Here is a 6,916-nt window from a genome sequence, read left to right on the forward strand (position 1 = left end):
AATTATTGGAATTCGTGGGATTACAACTTCATTTCCTTTGAATTTGCGTTTGATAATCGTTGCTTGAATTACATTGTTCATTAATTTCTTGACGGACACCGCGTACCATTGCACACTTTTGAATGATTTAGATTTCGCAGCTTCATCCTGAATGAATGCAGTTCTCCAGCGATTTGACTTTAAATAATGGAATTCAAACCATCGCACTGTGGTTGGGCTTGTATGGAGCCGCGGCCATAAATATTTCCCGTTGAGATATCGTTTTGAAATTTTTCCCAAAAATCTAAGAAAATATTTGAAACATATGGTAAAAAAAATTGGCTACATCGGACGATTATTTTCTATAGCTCACATAGCACCGTTGGCGATTGTGCGCAAAAATACTTTCAGTAGAGTTGAATTGCTTATATTTCATTTTTGGCATATTAGATGTGTGTGAAAGGTTAACTCCTCCCTTATACCCAAGCCATATCCTTCAAGCCGGCTTATGAGTTGGAAAGCTTCTGCCGCAGCTGATCGCTTGTTTACATATAATGATTTTAAACATGTTGATATTAAATCTGCTGCTTCTGCTCCCGACATGCTTCCCCCGCTGGATGGGGCATGCAGCCAGATGAGGTGGTTTCCAGGGGTAGAACAGCTATTTTGCCAACAACCCTTTTTATTAGGCCGGTGGCTGTCCGAATGACAGCGACACGGGCCACACCGTCAGCTCCATGGATGATGCTCTCCACTCTGCCAAGGCGCCATTGAAGCGGAGGGATGTTGTCCTACCGCTATTCGGTAGGATGTTGGGCGTTGATGCACGCCATTTCCCACGCTCTTGTAAAAGCGAGAGGTAGCTGGTACTCCACTTCCGCCAGATGATTTGCTGAATTTGGCATTGCCAGCGGCTCAGCCGATCGATGCTGAGGTGCGTGATGTCGGGCTCCTCGATTGTGGCGAAAGAGGTCCCAATCAAAAAATTACCAGGTGTAAGGACATCCAAATCGTTAGGGTTTTCTGAAATTGGACAGAGCGGTCGAGAGTTAAGCATCGCTGAAATTTCATAGACTAAAGTGCGAAGCTCATTGAATGCGAGAATAGTGTTGCCAACGACCCGATGAAAGTGATATTTTGCAGATTTGACGGCAACCTCCCATAGGCTGCCGAAATGAGGCGAACGAGGGGGAATAAATTGCCATTTGATCCCGATTGAAACGAAGGCCTGCTGAAGATCGCTGTTTTGAGGGTCGGCGAGAAAAAGTTGCCTCAGTTCCAGCAGCTCGTTTTTGGCTCCAACGAAGTTTGTAGCGTTATCGGACCATATTGTGCCAGGCTTGCCCCTTAGGCTTATGAAGCGCTTGAGGGCAGCGATAAGTGAAGCCGCAGACAAATCCTCCACCAGCTCCAAATGGCAGGCTTTAGTTTCGAAGCAAACAAATATTGCGATATAGCATTTGACGGGTGGCCGGTTTCTGACTTCAGACTTGGAGTAGAAAGGACCACAGAAATCGATTCCCACTGTGACAAATGGTCGACTTGGCTGCACGCGGTTGGATGCCAACGGCGCCATGATGTGCTCAGCTAATTTGGGCTTTAATCGAAAACAGCGAATGCATTTTTTGATAGTGGCGGCGACTATTTTTCGACCACCAATTGGCCAAAACCTTTGCCGTAAAGCCGCCAATAAGCTCTGCGGGCCTGAGTGAAGAAATTTCAAATGAAAGTGAGCTATGATTGCTGACGTGACTGATCCTTGGGAAGCAAAATTGGGTGTTTTGCATCATAATCCAATAATGAATTCTGCAGCCGACCGCCAACTCAGCTTGCTTTTTGAGGAAATCTGCCTTTCGGATTGCAGGGCCTTATACTCCTCAGCAAAGTTGATGAGCTGGATTCCCTTGATGAGCAGATGCGTGCCTCCCTTGATGTCGTCTACTGTAAGAGGTCCTCGCCGTCGTGGCTCATCCTTGGCTTTTAGCATTAGGAACCGATGTATGTAGCCAAAGACTCGCTGCAGCTTTCCAAAACAATTTTGAAACTTGCAGCCATACGAAATATCCTGGCTTTGCGTCAGCACCAGCGCGAGGCGGCGGCGTTCAGGCACATCTACTAGAGTAGGCGTATGAGGCGGCCAGCAAGCTTCGTCTGTCCGCAGGAATGGTGGGCCCTCACGCCACAGCGTCGAATCCAAAAGTTCGAGCGGAGTACATCCTCTGGATAATATGTCAGCCGGGTTGTAGTGGGTCGATATATGATGCCAAGCCTTATCCTCCGTCCTTTCTTGAATCTGCGCGATTCTGTTGGAAACGAAAATGTTAAAGTCTGATGGGGCCTGGCGAATCCAAGAGAGCACAATTGTTGAGTCAGACCAACAATGATATGTGCAAGGCTGAGAAATGGCATTAGCGATGTTGTTGATGAGTTCGGATAGCAATAGAGCTGCGCATAATTCAAGCTTGGGTATGATTAGTGTTTTAAGCGGCGAGACTCTAGACTTGGAGCAAAGCAAATGTGATGAGTAGGTGCCCCCTGTTTTAAATGGCTGACTACCGAGATTTGCGCGGAGTGTTCCAACCATAAGGAATGCAAAGATTGTGGCAAAGTCTCATCCCAGTCGAGCTTATCTTTCCACAGGATTTGCAAGAATATTTTGAACCTGGTTATAATGGGCGCTATAATACCTAGCGGATCGTAGAATTTGGCTACGGCTGATAAAATAGAGCGCTTGGTAGCTGGCTTGTCTGCTACATTTCCAGAGAATCCAAAAAGCAAATTATCGGAACTTGTATCACAGTATAGCCCAAGTGTTTTGGCGACGTCAGTCCCATTATCGAATTTGAGCATTTTCTCGCGATCAGCCTCAAGTTCTCCTTCAAGCGCTGCCGGCTCATTGGAGCACCATTTACGAATTTGAAATAGGCGTTTTGCAAGTAACGATTTAACCTGCTGCCGGATATAAGCGACCTCTTCGATCGAGTCGCCTCCAGAAATAAGGTCGTCAACATAAAAGTCCCTACGCACGATCTTGGCTGCCACAGGAAAATCCTTCTCCTCATCATAGGAGAGCTGCTGCATGGCACGAATTGCTAGGAATGCAGCAGGCTTAGTACCATAAGTGACGGTGTCTAGGGTGTATATTTTAATTTCTTCGCTTAGACTATCACGCCAGAGGATACATTGGAGCAGATTATCAGGTTCGGTGACACGCACACAGCGATACATTTTGCAGATGTCGCCGCATAGTGCCACTTTAAAGGATCTGAACCGAACCAAAGTGTTGAAGATTTTAGGCTAAATGGGGGGACCAGCAAAGAGCAACTCGTTTAAAGAGTATCCAGACGAAGACTTGGCAGAACCATCGAAGACTACCCTGAGTTTGGTAGTCGAGCTGTCCAATTTGTGAACGCAGTGGTGGGGCAAATAATATTGCGGCAAAGCTGACTGCTTGCAAGAGAGCGACATATGGCCTAAATCGATATACTCCTTTATAAAGGCAATATATTGAGCCTTGAGATTAGGATTTCTAGCCAATTTGGATTCCAATGATTTGAATTGCTGCGAAGCACGATGGTATGAATCTCCTAGCATATCGAGACTAGTCTTTGCGGGCAATCGAACTGAATATTGGCCTGACTCAAGCCGAGAATAAGATTGAGCAAATAAATTCTCGCACAAGGCATCCTCATCAGTTGGAGCAGATGACGATCCACAATAGCTGTCAATTTCCCAAAACCGTTTGACAAGGTCCGGCAACGATTCAGGTTCCAATTGTACATCGTGCTCAACTGACAACTGGCCGGCGAAGATATGCCACCAGATACTACCCAACCCAATCTAGTTTTTTGCAAAGAGGGAAGGTGGTCGGCCAGCCGTATCTGCCCAACGCAAAGCAGGTCAAAGAAGATTCCAGCTCCTATAAAAATGTCAATCCTTTGACTTTTATGAAAGAGCGGATCGACGAGGAATAAATTGCTGGGGATGTTCCATTCTGAAGAGTTTAGGTCGAAATGCGGCTGATAATTTGTGATGGTGCTAGTCATTATTGCAGCGAATGATGTTCGGTAACCTTTGTTGCGAGATTGTACAATAATATCTACCGTCTTATCAGCCATGAGTGAAGACTCTCCTATACCTGAGATGCATGTATTTGAGCGACGAGTTGACAGTTGCAATTGATGAGCGAGTCGAGAAGTAATGAAAGCAAGGCTCTGCAGGGTACCATTATGCCGGAACGATTTCGGACATATATGATGGCAGTGGCAAGAAGCACATAATCAGATTGATGATCTACCGAGGCTTTAGGTGGGGGTGAATTTGGCGAAGCAGAAATGAGCGAGGCACTATTTTGAGGAGCAGAAGTGGATGTAGGCTGCGAGGGTGATGAAGCAGGATTTGACTCCAAATGTAGCATTGTATAATGCTTAGAGCGACAATGCCTGCAGTTCCCAGCTTTGCACTGCTGCAGGCTGTGGCCTTTACGCAGGCAATTTAGGCAAAGATGTAGCCTTTTTGCTTCTTTGTAGCGTAATGTGGGACTCAAGGCAATAAATTGTGGACATTTCAAAATAAAGTGATCCTTAGAATAACACAAAATTCATAATGAGGTGTAGGAGGATGCGGTGCAAGCGTGGACATTGGACATTTTTATTGATAGTTTTTCCCACCTGGTTGCTAGGTGTGTGGGTTACCATAGCATTTTCAATGTTTTCCATCATCCGACATCTCTTCTCCAAAAAAGCAGCCATATCCGTCCATTTTAGCAGCAGCAGCCCACTTCTCCTGGGTATGCTGATCCAGTTTGGAGGACACCAGGGATATGAGCATTCCATCCGCAATCTCCTGGGTGGTTGCCATTGTGTTAAGGGCTCGCAGATGAGAGTTGATGCCGTCGCTCAATTGCCGCAAACTCCTTGCCGACCCTTTCACCACACTAGAAAGCCTGAAAATAGATCGTATGTGCCCCTGAAAATGCAAAAGTTTGTTATCAAACCTAGCAGTCAATAGGTCGACTGCCTTCTCATAATTGGCCTCTGTTGGCTCCAGCGAGCGAATTGTGTCTAGCGCGGGGCCATCCAAACAGGAACGTAGATGCTGGAATTTTTCCAAATTGGTCAGGTCCTCGTTGTTGCCGATGACTGTACTGTACATAGCATAGAAATCGGGCCAGTCCATATAAGCGCCTCCAAACCGTGGCAGCTTAAACTCGGGCAGCCTAGTGGCCCGGACACCAGCCCTGGAGGTTGAAGCCTGCTCGATGTTGAAATTTGCGAGTGCAGTCGAATTTATCACTGACACTCGGCGGAGTTTTGCTAGTTCGCGAGATATTTTGGATTTCCCCGCACAATAAATGTTTAGAAAATTTGCACGCACATCACTAGCCAGCTCTAGTAGATTGAGCCTTTTGACAGCTGTTTGAGATTTATCAAAATTATCTTGCATTTGTTCAATAAGCTCAAGCCTGACTTGAAGGTCGGCCTCATCAAAATGAGCCACCTCTTCTGAACCGAAAAAGTCATTTAAAGCCACTAGCTGTCGAAAAACCGAGTCCGCTTTGGCTTTATTAAAGTCCAAGTCACTATTGGCCCCGGATGGGCACGCAGTAACCGAATCATTCTCTGCCATTTTATTTTTAAAAAAGAGTATTCAAATGCCACTTTGGGTTTGCGGCCGATGCAGCTGTACCAAACGCAGAGAATAGAGAACGAAAGAATAGCGGAGCCAAGCTTGGCGTTCACTGACCGCGAGCTAACGGTTCTATCGGTCCACCTAAACCAACAGCACAAACACAATTTGCACGAAAAGTATATAAAAGGGCTGCAACTATATGCTAGTGCACAAATATATAAAGATATGCTATGTACTCGAATGTACCGATAGAGTTCAATAGCGATGCAACGATATGCAATTGTATTGTGTGAGCATACGAACTATATATAAGCACTTTTCACCTTTTATTTTAACGAAAAAGATTTTTTACGCGATCACGTCGGGGTCACCAATGTTTTGAGGAGGGCATTAATTTATGCCACCTATTAAGCGAGTTGATTTATCGAGGGGTTTGTTTTGTGTTGGCGTAAAATTAATTATGTTTTAATTTGTGCGTGCTTGTGTGTGGTTTTGGTTACAAAGTAAGTGTAGCGAATGTAAGCGAGAGAATAGATAAGCAAAACAGAAGAGCTGCGGCGGAGGAGCTTTCAAGCCGGCTTATGAGTTGGAAAGCTTCTGCCGCAGCTGATCGCTTGTTTACATATAATGATTTTAAACATGTTGATATTAAATCTGCTGCTTCTGCTCCCGACACCGGCATTTCTTATTTTCTTTATTGTTGGACTCCGCAGCTTCCTCTGAGAGTTCTCCAATTGACAGCAACGCATTTTCTATTACCTACGCACCGTGAATTAAAATTTTGCGGACAGTCGCTGGAAGATAGTACCATGGATATTTTTTTATTAACTGCCTAGCAGTATCCAAGGCATAGCTTTCGAAATTTTTTGGCAGTATTTCCATCGTTGGAAGTTCCTTTTCCTCCGTCTCTTGGCTTATCAACAATTATTCCCATTTCTTCGCGAAATTCCGCTTGGATTCGTTGTTTTCTTTGTAGTACGTTAAACTTTTGTTCAGCGGATCTTGCTTGCCACATTTTTGTTTCCAACTTGTATGAAATGTGCTAAAAATAATAGATAAAACGTATGAAGGAATGAAGTGGAGATAGACCGAATTCGAATAACTTTTTCTCAATTTTTTTGTAAGACATATTTCTGAATCATTCATTTCGGTGGGTTTTGCACCGCATATAAAACATTTCATGGACGACGTGGGGCTTAAGAAACATCATAAAAACAAACGAAGAACAGCAGACTGCGTCGAAAATTTGACCTTGAAAACAGTAAGAGAGCTTGAGATTATTAATCATTGTATACAAATCAGCAAA

The 6,916-nt window shown here is 44.7% G+C and overlaps 1 pseudogene; it reads right to left on the bottom strand.

The window, feature by feature from the left end:
• Positions 1–664: 664 nt before the first annotated feature.
• Positions 665–5,607, bottom strand: LOC147644108 (uncharacterized; annotated as a pseudogene).
• Positions 5,608–6,916: the final 1,309 nt, after the last annotated feature.

Source organism: Drosophila serrata, unplaced genomic scaffold (genome assembly GCF_035046125.1).
Source record: "Drosophila serrata isolate PLE 108 unplaced genomic scaffold, ASM3504612v1 contig_229, whole genome shotgun sequence".
NCBI classification, from domain to species: domain Eukaryota; kingdom Metazoa; phylum Arthropoda; class Insecta; order Diptera; family Drosophilidae; genus Drosophila; species Drosophila serrata.